At 39.0% G+C, this 19,516-nt stretch overlaps 1 protein-coding gene across 1 annotated transcript in view; it reads left to right on the forward strand.

The window, feature by feature from the left end:
• Positions 1-3,291: 3,291 nt before the first annotated feature.
• Positions 3,292-19,516, forward strand: part of TBPL1 (TATA-box binding protein like 1) — a 28,273-nt gene continuing 12,048 nt past the window's right edge. The window contains exon 1 of the mRNA XM_033102463.1: positions 3,292-3,593. The gene's annotated coding sequence lies outside the window, so the exon portion shown is untranslated. The remainder of the gene's footprint in view (positions 3,594-19,516) is intronic.

The following is a 19,516-nucleotide window of genomic DNA, read 5'->3' on the forward strand; positions in this document are numbered from 1 at the left end:
GCCCCGACCCCTACCCCAACTAGACTGAAAAACAACTTGACATCCTGGAAAATCACACTGTTCCCCAATATTCCCCAATAAAAAAGAAATCTCATTGGGATATAAACTTTGAATATGGACCCCCCCCCCCTTATGGTTTCTCTCTTAGAAACTGGCCTGGCAACTCTGTTAATCTCCCTAGATCTTAATTCACTTTCTTTGCCATAGATTTTATCTGAGGACAGAGGGAAGGAACAGGATGGGGTCAAAACCCACTTTACAGCATCAGACTCTATGCCCTATGTTGTATACCACTCAACTGGCATAATGATTAAGGGGGCACAGAAGGTATATGAGAAGTGTCCCGAGGAATGAGGCATGACTGACCCCACTGTTCTGCTAGGTCTTCACATTCCTAGTTAGTGACCGTGTTTCCCCGAAAATAAGACCAGGTCTTATATTCATTTTTGCTCCAAAAGACGCATTAGGGCTTATGTGCAGCGGATGTCATCCTGAAAAATCATGCTAGGGATTATTTTCCGATTAGGTCTTATTTTTGGGGAAGCACGGTATTAACATTATGTGAGGCAGAAATTTTAGTTGTCTCAACTGGCAAAAGTAGATATTACTATCTGATCCCTATCAGTATAGGATAACTAAACCACTGGCAGAAAGGACTCTTAACAATGTTGTTTATCATCCCCACTATCGCCTATCTTTTTCAGAAAGGCCATGCTGAACCAGTTTGTCTCGCTCATAGCACTAAGGAAGGTAAGCAGTAGCTAACATATTCCAATAGACTGATTTTGTTTTTAACCAAGTTCATAAAGCTAGAGGCTTAGTGGGAATAACTGTCATTAGTAAAGGATCAATATTTGTTTTAGATACCAACCCAACACAGACAAATGCTCTCATAAATATAAAATTGAATGCTTAGATGTCACAGGTCAAATTATTGAAAGTTTCAAAATGCGCTTCTCATTTCTATACCTATTTCATTGGTGATTGGTAATTTGCAGATTGGGTTTGGTCTATACAACAGATTTTAAGTAGCACTGATCTAACTGATAAAGCTCACGATTTGCCCAGCCTAAGTATCAATTTCTGTTTAATCAAGAGTCTCGGTTCAGAGCATACACTGTATATTCTAAGCTTGAATAATGGAGCACATTATAAGACCAGCAAAGGCCAGGCATGGTCTTTATCTCATTGTCTTACTCCTTTCATTGTGAAGTGAATTTCTTAGTCACAGGAATAGTGTATGGGCTAATGTGACAGTGTTTAAGCATTCAGTAAGTCTACGGAGAATGGTGCTTGCAGAAAAACCAAATCCAATTCCAGAATGAGGAACTATTAGAGTGAGACAAATTGACTGATCTATGACAAAAGGGAGCCCAAAGTAATTGACATGCTTGATACCAGGTATCTTGCTGCACCCAAGAAGGAGGGTGCCTCGTAAAGACCTTAGAACTGGTCACCATTGCTGTAAAATTGACTTTTCAGCAGTAGCAGTAATCACTGGAAGACTGCCTTTTCCTTAGTAAATCAAATCACATTACTTTACAGCTTAAAACCCTTCACCTCCCTATCACTTGGAAGAAAATCCAAATTTCCTTCTAGTCTACAAGGCCCTGAAGGTTCAAGGCCTTACCTTCTCTCCGAGTTCATCTCATGTCACTCTTCCTGCTCTAATCACCATTCCCCATCTATGCTAATACAACAGCAAACTCTTAGCACCCCCTCTTCCCTCCGCCTGGAACACTAGGCCACCCCTTCTGCGCCCATCCCTTTTAGATAACCGTTGAAATGTTACCTCTTACAAGTTGTCTCCCCACTACCTCATAGACACTATTTTCGAACCCAGCCTCTTGTTCAGTTTCATTATACCTAACACAAGCTATAATTATTTACTATTATTTGAAAAACAATTTTGTACAGAAATGGAAACGATGGAGATTCCATAATTCTGCAGCTTTTAAATGCTCAGATATCTTTCTGAGCAGAGTGGGAAGCAAAAGATCGAGGCATCCTTGGAGACCCAAATGGTTTCTACTCCCCAATTCCCCAGAAGTCAGCTCGCGTCTTCTCTTTCCAAAGGAGAGTGGCATTATCATTTTTCATCCACGAGTCACATCAATCACAGGTGGGTGCCTATGAGCCCGCCTCGTGGCCTTTCAGTAAGTCAGAGCTGCCCACAGACCTCATCCACGGCCAGAGGTTTCAGACAGCAGCCGAGCTGGGAGTGGGCTCCGGGGGAGGCAGGAGGCGCGGGGTCCGCACTGCCCCGACCTCCCGGGCAATTACTCGTCTCGCTCCCGCCCGCTGCGCCTCTCAGGCCACCCCGCCACCCCGCTTCGGGGCAACGAGGGAGCGCTCGGAGCGTAGAAGGGCCCTTCAAACTGGCGAGTGTGCTCCCCTCCGGATTCCTCTCGTCGTTCCGGGGCTACTTGGGTGCAGACCCGTGGAAAACTGCGGTCGCCCGGCTTCCCAGAGAGCGTCCTCCTACACCGGTCATCCCCACCTGCTACTTCTGCCCAGCGCCCCAGCCCTAGCCTGCAGCCGCCCTCTCCCACCGCCCATGCTTCCAGAAGCTGGCTACGCCGTGCAAAAGGCTACGGGGTGCAAAAGCCTCCGCAGTGCCTCCGGAATCCAAAGGCAGAGCCCTGACCGCACACCCACGTTAAGTAAGGAAGGGACAGGCCCCAGAAGTGTGACCTAAGATGCCTGCATTATCTATATACCTATCATCTACGTACCTACCTACTCTTATCTAATCTATCCATCCATCCATCATGTCAACTTCTATCCATTTTAAGACTAGGATTCGAATTCTTTCATGTGAGCGTTATCGCGAGGTCGTAAATTAACGCTTTTATTTTAACTGAAAAAGCGAAGTAGGACTTCTTGAGACAAGAAATGTCTTGGACTTGGAAAATAAATTCTGTTGTTAAGAACTAGCTTTGCTAATTATTTTAAATGGTGGAACTTTTCTATAAATTGAACGCGCTAACGAGAAAGTTCTAAGGTTTCGACAAAAAAATAAAGTCCATTTATTATACATTAGGCCAGAAATTACATCTTCATGTTTAGCTATCATCTAAAAGGGTACAATGGACACAGAGCTGTTTTCGAAAAAAATTTTTTTTTAAAGTCTAGCCCAATAGCACCGCCCGTCCCCCCTTACCCCACCTCCCCAAGTTCGTCGGCTGGAGGGGCCTGACTTCCGGATCAGAAAGGAGGAAGCGAAAGTGGGGGAAGAGGCGGGGAAAGTGACGGGAGCAGTGAGAGCCGGAAATGACTGGCTAGCGAGGCACCCAGGGGCGCCCTGTCCGGCGGCGCTCTAGCCCTCCTGCACTGTCTCTATGTTCCTCCGCGTCTGGTCTATTTATTGTCGCGGGGAAGCGGCGGCCGCCCCGTACCCGGAACAACAAAGCGAGAAAGACGGAGCCCGAGCCTCGGGGGCTCCTAGCAACGGGCCGGGGCGGGAGTTCCATGGAGACTGGGGAGCGTGCCCGCCTCATCATCATCCTTGTCCTCCAGCTTATCCTTCGCGTCCGACGCAACCGGCAGCAGCGCTGCCGCCGCGTCCTCTGCCGCCGCCCCCTCTTCCCACGGTAACCCCGTAGGCGACCCTGGGCGGGGGGAACATGGGCGGCGGGCCGGCCGGAGAGCCCGGTACAGGGCATCGGGGCGCTGGGCGGGCGTGTGAGGAGCGGGGGCTGGGCTGCGGGTGGGGTGTGCGGGGGCGGATGACTGGAGGAGAGGCGCTCAGGTGGGGGAAATAGGTCCCGGGGCCGAGGGAGTGTCCAGTTCTTCGGAGAACAGAGTGGTGTTTGGGGATCTTCTTAGGGATAACGGAGTGGGGGTGGGGCGTAACTGCTTGGGAGCGTTATCCAACGGGGTGTAGGATAAGAAAAGAGGTGTTTTATTTTTTATGTTGGCCACCACTGGGAAAGATAGGAGAAGGGAGATTTCCCCATCTGTCTCTCTGAAGCCCTCACCCAGGGAAAGAGGGATCGCGCAAAGATGCTAGGGGTCCGTTGCTTCCCAGAAAACTTAAGCAGCCTTTGCTGTGGCGGGAAGGCTCCCAAATAAGCACCATCGTCGGTCCCTGGTTCTAGTAATGCCAAGAGCCCCGCTTTATTTTGTGATTTTTATTAACCAAAAAATGTGCAGAAGGATCTGGAAACTGGGGAAGATAAAATGAATTGTGGGTAGGGTTAAGCAGGGGCAAGAGTCAGGATAAACGCCAAATAACATTAGCCAGTAAGAATCCTAAAAGTAAATTTAATTGGGAGTGACGGTTTTTAAAACTCTTCTGCCGAGATGTGTATCTGCGGGCTCTGTATGTGCTGGTTGCAATAAGGCTTAAACTGCAGTCAGTCCACATCTGTGAGCTCTCTAACTGCATCTGTCACCTGCAGTTCCAAAGCGACACTGGCGGTTAACCAGCGTGGGCTTGTGTATTTAGGGTTAAGAACAGTGCCTTAAAATTCGCTCAAGAAACAGAAGGAAATAAGCTTGGTGTGATTTTTGTGTGAAGAATCAATGGCAGATTCCCTGGGGAAATTGAAAAAGAGAACTATAAGGAGCAAGTTCAGCTATAATCTGCAGTCTCTTTGAAAGTTCATGGCAGTTCATTCAAATCGAGAAGGGGCTTTTATCACTGTCTTGTTTAAAGAATTATTCACAGTTTGGAGTGTCCAGTTAAGTACTTACTGGCTTATGTTATCTCTTTAAACCTTAAACGCTACTAAACTCTTTAAACGCCACTAACTATTTAATGGTTTTATACATTCCAAAACAATTCTAGGTCAGTAAATGAGGTTCTTCTGTGGCACACTGAAAAGGTCTCATATACACACCACAGTAATGCCATTTTTGTGTTCAGTGGGAACAGAGGTCTTTATATAAAATCGAAGATTACAGATGAAAATAAAACTGATAAATCACAGAAGCATTTAGGTCAAGCACAGCTTCTGTTTGTCCTCCACCTTTTTTTTTTTACTATGCCTGGCTTCTCTTAAAAAGGTGTCATCCTTATCCCCAGCCCCTCCTTTTCATATTCTCTGCCCTCAAAACCATTCTCAGAAACTGTAATGATCTATTGTGCGCTCTTGATTTTGACTAATGCCATAATATAGAGTTTTTCACTGAGGCTTTTTCATGGAATTGCAGGTCAATGTCTCTTGTTAAAGGAATCTCATGTGCAAAGAGGTGGGCTGTTTTCCTTTAACAAAGATGGGAAGTGTAAACACTGGGAAACTTAAAATTGCCTGTTAAGAATCTCAGAAGAAAAACCCAATATTGTCATCTCTAGGTTGATGAATCAAGGACCGTTGTATAATTTTTCATGCTAGCTGTTCTTCTCTAAGCGACATGCTGGGAGATGACCACACTGGAGGCTGTTGGATGTTAAGCTCCAGGATTTTCATAGTGCACGTGGAGACATAGTGAATTCCCCGTCTCAGGGCTGCCATCACATTCACTTCACCTAGACCTTATTTGCTGTTGCCTCTGTCCCTTCTACGTTTGAGTGGGGGTCAAGCCCTTCCACCTTTATTAACAATCCAATATCTGCTTTCCCTGCTCTCTGCTCTCACACTCCCAGCATTTGGTGTTGTCTTATTTCCTCTCCTTACTTAATCATGTCCCAATCAAAAATGATTTGTTATGCTATTTGTATTATTTCTGTTTCTTAGGGAGTTTTCCACATGCGTCCTTGGCCTGTGTATCCTTTTCATTAATCTTACTTTGTCTGTTGTATATTCCTTCTGTATCCCTCCCCTTTACTTGGAGAATTGGAGTGGTCATGTCAGATGTTCTGTATTCATTCTGAATAACTGTTGGTTATGCAATACAACAGGTAAGAGCCTTATGCTGAGAATCAAAAGACTATATTAAAATAATGCATGTAAAAATATTTGAACTTTTTAATAGAATAAACGGTAGTTTTAGAAGTCCAAGTGGTGGTACTATAATTACAGATATAGTCACTTTTTTAAGAGTAAAAGAGTATTGCAGAACCTGCTGTGTGTTTTTTAACTGAATCTTGTATTTTCATATTCTAAAAAACTTTTAACATCAGTCTTTTCTGATCATTTTGCATCCAAATATTTGACTGAAATGACATTTTGCCCAATTTGAGGGGTCATTTGAAGTATAACTTCCACAAATTTTTCTTCATGTGGAAAATTGTCATGTCAAATTTTTGTGGTTATGGATGTGGCATGTTATTTGAAAAATCAGCAAATATTGTATAATCTAGTTGAGTGGATATCAGTGCTGTTTTAGGTGAAGGAGGCCTGTGATCTGGTGATTGATTTCCTTTTGTTGCATCATAGACTGTGTGATGAAATTATAATTGCTATGAAAAGGAAAGTTTAAAATGAATTTAGAAGAATTTATAGTAGAATGTTTCTTCAGTGTCTCTGAGTCAAAACCTGTAGTGCTTTGAAAATTTAGCTGTATTGTGACATTTGAATTAATAAATAAAGATTTCCTGCAATTTACACCCACATTTGTTACACCTTTTATATGCCTGATGCCACATCAGGTATGCAAAGCTGGGTGAAAGTTGTTTCTATTCACGTGCTTTTTGTGTACTTGTAGATAGCAAAGAAATGATACACATGGATACCAAAATATGACAGACAAAAATTTGAATTTAAAATTTTTTAATTACATGTTGCCTGGTGCTATAGTTACTGGTGTATGGATTTCATCATGCCTGCAACATTAGAAGCTTCTTGAGGTTCAGGACCATAAGTCACTATCATATTGTATGTTCATGCCGTGTGTGTGTTTGTGTGTGTGTGTGCGCGTGCGTATTTTAAAGATTAACATGTTAATAGAAATATATATTTTTTAAAATTTTTTATTTCTTTTACTTTAGGGAGTTAATCTAGTGAATAAGGGGAACTTTTAGTCATCTAATCTACTCATAATTAGTACTCTAATTCTTGATGCCTAAAATTTCAACTTTGTATACTGGCTACACGTTATAAGCAGCAAAAACTTCTTAAACATGATTAGGGTTTTTATTATTTTAACCAATTCAAACTATAAAAATAACAGTTTACTGTCTTGAGTAGATACTCGTACAGTATTTGTTCTTGTCACATGACTCCCACTTTGGGAAATTTCAAAAGGGTAAAAGCATATACATATCTTAGGTCTTTGCAGGCTCCATGGATACAGTCAACCTTTTCTTTAGAAGAGAGATGGAAAGTGTTTGTGTGTGTGTGTGTGTGTGTGTGTGTGTGTGTAATTGTGAAAACGCGTTATTCCAGGAGTATGTCATTACTGGAAAGGAATCAGGTCATATCAGAAATTGTACACATTTGGTCTTACCCTGTGACAAAGGGTGATAAAATTCAGAATTTGGTTTAAATGGCTTATTTTGTACTGGAAGCATGCTGTTGGGGATCCCATAAAACATTAAACACACTAAGGTGAATTCTGGGCTGGTTCACATCAGCCTTCATGTGGGTCAATAATGAAACTGTTTAAAATTTCACCAAAAAATGCAGCACAAAAGTTTGCTGGCGACTTTGGCCATGCGATATTCCTCCATCAAGACAAAGTACTGAAAACTGTATTGTTGTGTTAAGGACAGAGTTTTCTCAGGACATGTGTGGATGACTTCAGTACTTGGTGTTGGCACCGTAGACATTATAGACATTGGTTTATGGTATGTTTTTGTTTTTAACTCATTTTTTTTTTAACTCAACATTTTAAAAGAAGTAAAAAATTGTTTTTATTCATGAAATGGTTCCACAGAATCAGGTGTTAACCTTCCTCCAACCGATAAATGACAAATATTTTCATTGTGAGACAATAGTTTTGATGAAAATCAGTTAGACTTTCTTGGGATCAGGGTTAGTATAGAGCCTCCGAGTGTGGACTCTGGATATAGGCTGCCCGAGTTCAGCTTGGTGCCAGTACTGCTTACGGCCTTGAGCAAGTCATTAAGTGTAAAGCGCTTAGGACAGCGCTCCGCAGAGTTAGCTGAAAAAACATGAACTGGTGCTAGTAGTGGTGCTCAGTAGTGCATTCAACACGAACCATTAGACCACTTGAATGCTTTGTTTCTTGCACTTGGAAGCTTTCTATTAAAGCATTGAAATTCTTTGTGCTCACTGACTGTTGGACTCATCTCTGCTGTTAGATTTTGGGAGGGGAAGCACTGTTGTTTTAATTTTGAATTGTCACACAGGCATCTGGTTATCACTTATGGCAGATGGACTCGGTAAAAAGAGACATCTCTGTTTCTAGGAAAAGGAAGGCCAACAAAGCCTGGTCTGGCTCTGTATCGCAGCTATTCAAAGGCTATTTCCCTGTGGACTCAACTGCTTGTTTAGCTGTGTGGTACTTCTGAATAAAAGCAATAGACCCCAATGGTTTCATTTAGCAGAATTAGTCTTTCTTTAGAAGACACTATTTTTTACTTGTATAACCTTAAATGATGGTAAACTTGAAACTTGTTGGTGTCATTGTCAAGCTATTTAACTTGAGTTTTCTGTGTCACTGTAAATGTTCTACATAGTGGCTATTGTGTAATTTTAGAGGTAGCTGAAACTGCTGCTCTAGTCCAATAATTCAAGAGGCTCAAGAGTGACTGTATAAGATTGCAAAATTATCTGTTTATGGTAAGGCAAACACCAAATACTCAGGCTACCTACTCGGGTAATAACTTGATAACTATAGCTTTGTTTAGCTGTTCATTGAAATAGCTAACTTTTTAAAGTTAAGTCCAAATGTTACAGTTTAGTTGTATGGACATTTGAAACTTCTGACTAGAACATAAATATTTATACTTAAATACAATGAATTGCAAACTCTTTTTCCAGTTTTGGCTCACATCCAGGTCTTGGTTTTTAGCTGAAATATTTTTTATAAAATAGGTACTATAGAAGTTTATATGGAATATATTATTAAACGTATGTTTTGCTTTAACTGTTCAGAGGTAACGTTTTAGAATTCCTTCTTCTATGTTGTGCTGTTTTTGTTTATTTGTTATAGTTAGTTTTTATACCCCTCCCCCCAGAAGATTGGCAAATATGCTTGTATTTAGAGGTGTGACTTTGTTTTCCTGTTTAAAGAGTATAAAGTCTAGTTGATACTCTTGATCTGAGTGATAACTACCTTGGCCAGAATAGATTTAGTATTGACGTAATATTGTTAACATTATTTCTGTAGTCATCATGGATTCTGGATCTAGGAAACATTGAGATAAGCACGGAAATGATGGCGCGTGCTCGCGCTCTCGTCTCTCTTGTTCTCTCTCTCTCTCTCCCCCTCCATCTCTCCCTCCCTCTCTCCCTCTCTCTCTCTCTCTCTCTCACACACACACACACACACACACACACACACTGTATTAGAGGATTTTTTAGGACAACAGGTCTCCAAGGTGCCAGTGCTATTGTCCATAATAAAACCTGCCTGTTTTGAGATAAAGATCTGTCTAACACATTGGTAATGGCGCCCTTGTGTTCTTTCCACCATACTTTTTCAGGGACAGATGCTACTGTCCTTCAGATGTGAAGATAAGAAAGCCCATGTGTAACCCAAAAGTGCATATGTGAAAATGGATTATTTGGTTTACGACAATAGTCAACATTTATAGAACCTAATTGTTGTTTGCACCTCAGCTAAGATTCATGGTGAACCTGAAGCTTTTGTGGAGCAAGAACCACATCATTCTCTTCAATTTGCCAGATAACTTTTGTTGAGCCCCAAAGCCTCTTTTTTTCTTCCCTGCTTACGGCTCCAGTGAGCTGCTTGGGTATATCCAGTTAGTTACTTGTATGCATGTGGAACCGCGTGAGGTCGTCATGGGCCTCCTGTAATTGCTCGTGGGTTGACCACATCCCCGCATCTCTGCTGGGTGCAGGTTACGGTTGTTTAGGGGGCACAACCATGTTGAAGACGCAGTCACCGATTCATTAGACCTTCCTCAACACAGACTTAGTGTGCTAATCTCAAGGGGCACTAGATTTCGTAACTCGGTTCTCTTTTTTGGTAGTGGTGGGACGGGGAGGCTGAGGTAAGAGATGTGACAGGTCTCAACAGTTCCCAACGGATAAAAAGCTTTGTGAATAAAACTTTAGTCATCTTCTCAGCAGCATATTGCTAATGTGAATCTTGAAGTCACTATAGCAGAGAAAACCGTTGGCTGGCTAGTAATCTTGAAAATTCTGCTTCCATACACAGTGTGGCACTACTTGGGTAATTGTTCATTTGTGTGTACATGAAGAACATGTGCCTGTTAATTTACTCTCTGTAGGCTTTTTGTTTGGGGCCTGTCAAATTGGAAGAGTTTCAAATGTATGAAATTATATTCTTAACTTAATTTGTCTTGTATTGTGTCCTCACTCTCCCTTTGTAAAAAAGAGGAATACTGACTTTATCATCAAGCCCTGTTGAATTGGATGGTTGCTGTGCTAGAATTAACTGACAGGATAGCCAGTCTGTGACCAGTGTCATGGAATGAACTTAGCTTGTGGACGAATTAGGACCCTTGGGAGTGAAATAGAGGGAAAGGAACTATGTATCAGAAGTGCTGAGGGTCTGTATGCGTGTCGTAATAAAAATAATTCTTCCTTACCTCAGAAATGTATTATGTTTCTGTATTTATAAATGCTCCTGGAACACAGTTGCTCTTCAGGATTTGGGGATCTGAACCCTAACCAATAACAACATGTTAAGTGCAGGAACACCAAGGAGAACATACCAGAAAGTGAAGGAAATAGTAGGATACTGTTGAAGAACTTGCGTGGTTTGGGGTTACTAAGCTTATTGTTACAGTGAAAAGCGTCTATTCTTTCCACTCAATCCCCTAACCCCACAATTCTTTCTTTTAATTGTTCTTAAAGCATTCATTTAATTCAGCAACTATTTATTGAGTTGATGACCCAGTGCCAGTCACGAAGCCAAATTCTAACGACGCACATTTATATAAAACAGTTCTCTTCAAGGAGTGTGTCACCTCCAGTCCAGGAGCCAGTTATACAGACAGCGCCTTTTCATTTGCTGTGCCCTCTGCTTGGGGTCTTTTCTCTGAGTTTCATATGGGCAGCTCCTTATCCTTCAAGATCTAATTTTAAAAATAATTTCTCATCTTTGAGGAAGGTAAGAGGCCTTCCTGGATCATTCCTTCTCAAGTTTCTCTTGTGTCATCTTTTTTCTTTATAGCGTAGATCACATTCTCTCATTACTTTTATTGCTTCTCTATTTTGTTTGTTTCTTCCACTGGAATACAACTGTCTTGACCTTTTTGTTCTGAGCTGGGTTCCCAGTGTCTAGCCGCAGTGCTTGGTTCACATCAGTTGCATACGGAGTCAATGCAATAATGAGTAATAATTTGTTAATTGAAGGAGTGGGGAAAGGGCATCCTAGGCAGATAGGAAATCAGGAAAGGGTCTGCTGTTGCAAGAGGAATGGTAAAAAGTTGAGACTGTTAATGTGTGTTGGAAGTGGGAAATTAGGTTACAAAACGTATATTGGAGATGTGAAGCTCACTGCATTCCAAACAAACTAGATTCTATTTTGTCCCTAAGAGCCAAGAGATATTTCTTTCAACAGGGCTGTAGTACCGTTAGGAAGATAATTCTGGTTGCCTATTTGGTAGATGGACCAGATTGGAGAGATTGCAAGCACTGAGTTCCATTAGAAGGCTGTAGCCACCATAACATGTGAAAGCCTAAAATAAAACATTGATGCTTTTGATGTGGAAAAGAAGCTAGATGAGAAGTTAACTGGGTATAGGAGAAAAAGACCAGATGAAGGGTGATTCTGAAATTTCTGATTCACGTGTGTGAGTGTTGGATTGTCGCTCCATTAACTGAAATTAAGAATCAAGAGACAGTATTTCTGAGGGGATTAATTAATTTTGGATGTGTTTTAATGTAATTAATATGCCTAACAGACAGTTAAGAATATGGATTCAGATCTCTGATAGGTCAGAATTGATGTAGTAGGAGCCATAAACTACTGAATAACAATAGCAATTGAAACCTGAAAGCTTAATGAAGAAAAGGATTTAGGCAGTGATCTTAAATTTCAGGGATCTTAAACTCATTTGAAAATATCAAGAAAACAGTGGCCTCCTCATGGACATGTCCAAATGTGTGTGTACATAAATCAGTAATTTCAAGGGATTCCTTACCTAACCTGTTGTTGAGCTTTTCAGGGCCTGGCATAGACTTCAGTTAAGAACTGAGTTAAAGAGCAGACAGAAAAGTATTTGAGATGGGAGGAGAATCTAGGAAAGGTACCACAGAAACCAAGGATGGGGGTGGTACCAGAGGGAAATTTTTGAAAATCAGAGGTTCCGCAGTACTTTATGACCAGGATGGGTCTAATAAGAGGGAATTTCAGCTGTGACACTATTCAGCAGTGAGCCATTCAATCATAACGTTTCATGCCACGCGGAGGCAAAAGGCAGATTGTGACGATTTAGTGCATGACTCCAAGTTAAGGAAACAATGCATGGTAAACAGAGTGCAGAAATCTTGATGTTCTCCGTGATAAAGTCCTGATATGAGACTATAGCCCCTTTTAAAGACTTACTTACTGAAAGGAAAATTCCATTATTTTGATGACCTATTGTGGTGTTTCAGCCCAGTGGTTCTCAACTGACTGCCCATGAGAAACAACTTGGAAATGTTTTAAAAATCAAGGCCCTACAGAGGTTAGTTAATCAATATCTTTAGGGATTGAGCCTCTTCATAGTTTTTGTTTTGTTTTGTCTTCTTAATAGTTAAGAACCAATGTTCCAATCAGAACATTTCCTTATCACTCTTGTGTGTTCTATGTAAGAAGCCTTTTGTTTACTTGTGTGTTATTATTTGATTACTCAGTTTACTATTGTTCTGGTTTTAAATCAGTGTCCTTTAGTCTTTCTCACAGACCTTAATTTCCAATTTTTTAAAAAAATGTATGGCTTTCTTTTGATCTTTAGCCAAGTTCTCCATATTTATCTTTTTTTGAGTGACATAGCTCTCCATCAATTAAAGATCTAACTAGTTCTGAGTAAAACAAGAAATTCTTTTTTGTTTGTTTGTTTTTAATTAAAATTTATGGGGTGACAATTGTTAGTAAAGTTACATAGATTTCAGGTGTACAATTCTGTAATACATCATTTATCACATTATTGGTGCTTATGTGTAGAACGAGTATTCATTTTATAATCCTGTTTGCTTTTAGTTAAGTATGTTAAATGTTTTTCCTAAATAGTAACAAAACTATTTTTTAACTGGAAAAGTTTGAACTCTATGCACTATTTCCCAAGCAGTTAATTTCATAATCTTACCTTCCTTTTCTTAACCTGGACGTCATGCATAGCATAGTACTTACCACAGGCTGTCTACACGAGCACAGGCATTTTTACATGAAGGGTAAACCTATGAAAACAGTTGAAAGGAAAGTGTCAAAATAGGAAATTTCACTTATGTTTTCACCTTGCAGTGCTTTCTCTTGACTAAATTCTTAATGAGCTGTCAGTGGTTCAAGTTTGAACTCTGCATTCACACTCGAAATAAAAATCAGAATACAGAGAAGTTTGAACTTTATGCATGCTAACCCTGACACCAACCAGAAGCTGAAAGAGGGTTTGTTAGCTACCTAGTGAATTAACATTTATACTTGCAAAAAAAAAATAATAATAATACTTTTTACAAAATTATGCTGTTTTATGAGCATCAGCTTAATGGCTAAATTAGTCTCACAAACTGGAGTTACTTATTATGGGTAGCTTGGGACAAATATCAAGGTACTCTAGAAAGAGATAAACTTCTACTCTTTTAAATGATCACCAGTAATATGGGAAAATAGGGAAACATGTAATACCTGTGGAGAAAACTGATGCCTTCCACTTGGAATGAAATGAACATGATAAATTTACACTTTAAATGAAAAGAACATGATAAACAGTTTTGTTGTAATTTGATATCCAAACCAGTTTACAACTATTTATTATGGTTTGAAACAGTTTTGTTGTTGGGACTTTTTTTCTAAATTTGCTGTTAAATTTAGCTATTTTTTTAAATACTACTTTCATTTATCAGATACATCAAAATTGTATTTTTACCCCTTGATTTTAGACTTGAGGAACATTATCTGTTTTGTGTTCCAAAGCTTGAGGACCGTAACAAATAACTGGAAATCCTTTCCATTTTTGAACATTTCTCTATTCGTGGAAGATGAAGAAAGGATATAATAATAGTAACAATGAGAAGAGTTAAATTTGAATGCTTACCATGTGCAAGTACTGTGCTAAGTTCTTTGCATGAAATTTCAATTTTCACAACACTCTGTGATATAGGTACTGTGATATGCATTGTTTTACAGATGAGGACATTGAGGCACAAAGGCGTTAAATAATTTACCCAAGGTCACTTGACTGATAAATGGTAGAGTCTGGATTTAACCCAAGTAATCTGCTCCAGAGTCTGCGCTCTTAAGTTTTAGTGTGTGTGTATAGATACTGCTTTTTAATAAAGTCAAGCTAACAATTAGCTCTTACATTGTGTTGAATGTGTTTAGTGCCTTGGGAGCTATGCCAAGACGAGGGTACAGAAATAAGTAAGATTTGCTGATCATGCATCTGAGAAGCTCATTGTCTGCCAAGGAGACATATATAAATAGGAAATTTCACTAGTGTTGGAAAATGCAATGATAGTGGTATGCATAGCAACATGGTAATGGGACTCAGGGATACTCTGGTTCAGTTGTGCAGGTCAGATGTCTTCGTTCCTTTGATTTCTTATTTTACCCATCATGGTTTTAATTACCTTCTATACTAGGGTTTCCAAATTTTCACCTCCAATCTAGACCTAGAGCTATCCTGAGCAACGGACTCTTATCTGATTGTTTTGTACCTCCTCTTGGATGTCTCCCAAGTTCCTTCAATTCAACATATCCAAAATAGAATCCTTACCCCTCCTTTCATCGCCCCTGCAAACCTGCTCTCCCTCCAGTGTTCCAGTCTCAGTAAATAGTATCTCAGGCCACAAATCTGGAGTCATCTTCCAGTTCCCTTTTCCTCTTCCCTGGATCAATCATGAAGTTCTGTTTCCTCTGTCTCCTGAAACCGTCTCTCTTCTGTCCACTTCGTTCCGTCTTCATCCCCCCTGCTCCCCACTACTGTCATCTCTCACCAGAACTGCTGTACTAGACCCTACCCTGCCTGCCTTTTCTACCCGTTCTTATCTTCCAGAAGTGGCAGTGATTTACTCGTATGTTTTAAAACCAAATACATCGTGTGAACTCTTGCTTCTCTTTTAGCTCTTGGGATAAACATGAACAAAATTTTAACACAGCCTAGAAGGTATGATTTGACCCCTCCCTGCATCTCCAGCCTGATCTGACGCCACTTTCCCATTTCACTGTTCCCACTCTAGCTATGCTGGCCCTCCTTCAGGTCTGAACAGTTTATACTTTTAAGTCACCATCTCAGAGCTGAGAGAACCTACGTTCCGTCTCCCAAGTCCTGTTTACTGCTGGATCCCCAAGCCCTAGCAAGGGGCCTATGCTTAGATTTCCAGTTCACTTGCTGTAGAATTGGTTGGATGAAGGTGAAGCTGAGCTATAGAACAAGGAGAAGTGGGCCAGTGTAGAAGTGGAGATAGATCATTTTTAACAGAAGGAATGGCATAGGCAGACAAAACGTTAATATTCTTTACATAGAAGAGTTTTTATACATCAGTAAGAAATCTTAGAATTAAGTGAACAAAGGATGTGAGACAATTAACATACAAGAAATACAAGTAGTAATATTTGAAAAATTCACTCTCATTAGTATTCAAGGAAAATCAATATTGTTATTTTTTATATCCCAGGTTGTCAACGATTTTTACAAAATCCTTTGTTGACTAGATACCACAACATACACATATGCCAATCTTGTTTAATTTGCACAAATACATGGGTTTAGCAGCCTCAAAACGTGTCTATATGAGCATAGAAAAAACTTAGTAATTACCACTATGGTAGGATTATGGGTGACTTTTTTCTTTTTGAGTTTTTCTTATGTAATCAGAAAATGACATGCTGTCTTCTTTAAAAGGTATATATTAAGACTATTGATTTGAAATACTAAATCTGTCCAAAATTTTGCTTTTACCTAATAGGAAATCGATATGCTAAATTTCTCGTCTTTGAGTTTGAATCCCTGAATTTCAAGTTATATTCAGTAAAAGTTTTTCTCTTGTCATCTGTACTTAGACATTAGTTAAAATTAATAATAATGTTAGCATTGACTAACATGACATTACTTTAGTAGAGCCTATTTAATTTGTGAGGTGCTCCTGTGGTGGTGAGTAAATGGTGGTATTTGCGTTTTACAAATAAGGATCGGAACAGTTCAGAGCTGTCACATAGCTTCCATTAGGATCCTCATTTTAAACATCTCAGTTTTCCTTACAGGTACATTTTAGTACATTCTGAAATAGTGAAATTCTTAAGTAGGCCACTGTCTAAACATTTGGTTATATATTCTTAAATTTCCAAACACTTCATTTGTTTTCAACTGAAACTTTTTTTATGAGAGTGTAAACCACTGACTTAATCTTTCGTTTTAATCACTCAGGAAAATCAGCATCATTTAAATCTATCTTCACCTTTTAAATACCATTACAAATATTTTTATTGACTGAAACATAAAATACACTCCTCTTTACTATTTTTTTCTTTAAATAGGTAGTTTCTGGCAACCCTCAGAGTTATTGTTAATTAATTTCCGTAAAAAAATTTTTGTAGTGTTAATACAGATTTTTTAAAAATTTAATAATTTATGTTGATGCAAGTTATTCACATGAATGCTACCTGCTTACCAGTCTTCAGAATTAGTATTTACATTTACATTGAATCAGAGATATAGTAGGTGGAGACATTCATAATGAGGATGGTTAAACTTCTGTTTAACTTAATGTACTGATGGCTTTGTATATCAAAAACTTTTGCTTTTACTTAAGCACTTGCCAGATGTTTCACATTATATGGTGGTATCTATATAATATTTTCCTTGGAAGATACAAGGGTCTTTGTAACCAAGCATACTGATACTATATATATATATATATATATATATATATATATATATTTTTTTTTTTTTTTTTTCATGTGGCTACAATACAAATATGCCAACCCCAAGGACTGGTGTATAAGCTCTTGGGCCATGCACAAAAATATTCTCATGATAGAATGTCACCCCACCAAACAAGTTCAAGGTTTTACAGTTTTGTTCACTGTCTATGCCATTGCCCCTTAGTGCATCTAACTTGCTTCCTTTACTGCCCCTTTGAACACAAATGCATGTTGAAGGGAAAGCAGGAGGTTCAGAATTGGGATGTTAATTTAGCTGAACTACCATAATAGCTGTAGACTTAAACGAAATTTAGTACGTAATTTCTAAATTTGTCTATAGTATATCTTTAAGATGTTAGAATCTGGGATTTTAGAATTAGATGGGTTCTTAGAAACCATCTAGTCTCATCTCCCACCTACTATCTTAAGACTCGTTCTATAACATTCCTGTTAGTTAATTATCTAGCACTATGTCCCCCTTTTTTGACACTTACCTTCTGTGGAGCCCACTACTTTGCAGTTATTTGTTTTTCGGTGTGGCTTCATGAGATCTACTTCTGTGTGACTTTAATTGGATCTCTCAGTTTCCTTTTTATTCAGATAGTTGCGAACAACTGCTGTCTTCTTTGTGCTAAATGTCCTGAGACTTTCCTCACACGACTCTTTTTATATCTCAGACCATCCTACTTTCCTCTGGATATCAGTGCTCTCTTTAAATGACACGGTCAGGATATTCTAGATGTTTCAGTAACAAAGGGACTATTACTCCCTTTGCTCTGGACAAGCCTATCTAACCTAGGCGTGTTTTTGTTCATTTGTTTGTTTTGTTTTCTTTAAAGTAACATAATTAAAACCCCATGTTGTCTTAGTGTAACCTATTGTGAAGAAAAAAAGTCTTTCTTAAATAGCTTTTAAAAATTATTATGGAAATTTTCAGACAGAAATGTAGGGAGAATAGTGTAATGAACACCCATATATATCTGTTGCCTAGATTTAACAATTGTTAAGAGATGAAGCAGTAATAGTGGCATTTTTGGTCTTAACATACAATTATACCTACTATCCAAATCCATTCTGTACCTCAGAATAGATTGTCTAAATTTGTTTGGTTCCTATGGCAAGATTCCAGATACCAAGGGAGTCATCTGAAACTTTATCCAAATCTATTTGTCACTAAGTTCAAATAGTGAAAAATACCTATAGTTTAAAGAAAATTACAGACATGACATTTCCCCTTGAATATTTCAATATGCATCTCTAAAAAATAAGCATATTTGTCTATGTAACCACTCTATTATTTTATCTAACAAAATGAACAGTAGTTCCCTATTATCGTTTATCACTCAGGACTCATGCTCAAATTTCCCTCAAATATCTCTTACAGCTGTTTTGTTCAAACCAGTATCCAGTGAAGGACCATAATATACGGATGTTGTGGTCATTTTAATAAAAATGTGAGCTTTACATTTTTCAGTATTAAATTTTATTTTATTGATACTGCCTCATTGGGCTTGGCTCAGCAATCAGCAAACTTCTTAAAGGACCAGATAGTAACTATTGTAGGCTTTTTGGTCATTTGGTCTTTGTCAGAACTACTAGTCATTACGTAAACACATGAGCATGATTGTTTCGATAAAACCTTTTTTGTAGAACAGCACTGGCCCTTTGGCTGTAGTTTGCTGATCTGTTAAGGTCTTGGTTTTCTCTGTCCATGTGACTTCACAAATTTTGCAACTGTTCATTAACCATTTGATTACAGCATTCAACTACGTGTGAATCCATCCTACAGTAATAGCTGCCATTTAAGAAACATGTTGTATGCTATGTACTTGACATAGATAATAATATTGGATCCTTAAAAGCACCTGGGAGGTGCAGTGATAATTGTTACCAGTTTCCAAAAGAGAAAAGTAAGGTGTATGCTGTACTATTAAACATGTAAAAGAACACCCTCTTTCTAAAAGGCAGAATGTTCAGTTTTCTCCATCTTGGTCACAGGCCTGGGTTGAGAGCCTATGAAGTGTAAGTAATCTGTTGGAATCTCAATGCAAAATGTCAGTTTCCTTACCTGCTATTTTGGGAGCTTTATAAAGAAGAGTTGGTTTAGATGGCATGTCTTACTTTTAGAAAAGAATGATCTACATAAGACCATGTGGGTTCATGTTGTGTTTGCAAATGAGTCCATATCCTTCTGCCATTTTCTAAATCATGGATGGTTAATTTATTTGGTGGTTAAACCTGTCAGGGCCCTCCCTCAGTATCCTCAGATGCAACTTGAATACACTTTAAGTAGCTAGAATCTACTTTCCTCTATGCTCATGTTTATTTAGTTTTATTCTTTTGGCTTTTAGTTATATTTTAGAGTAATTCTGTTTTGTTTTCATGATAGTGTTTGTTGTGGCCTTTCGTTTTAAATATCTTTTTACTGGTGTGGAAAATTTTAAATGTG

This window comes from Rhinolophus ferrumequinum, chromosome 3, assembly GCF_004115265.2.
Source record: "Rhinolophus ferrumequinum isolate MPI-CBG mRhiFer1 chromosome 3, mRhiFer1_v1.p, whole genome shotgun sequence".
In the NCBI taxonomy this organism is placed as follows: Eukaryota; Metazoa; Chordata; class Mammalia; order Chiroptera; family Rhinolophidae; genus Rhinolophus; species Rhinolophus ferrumequinum.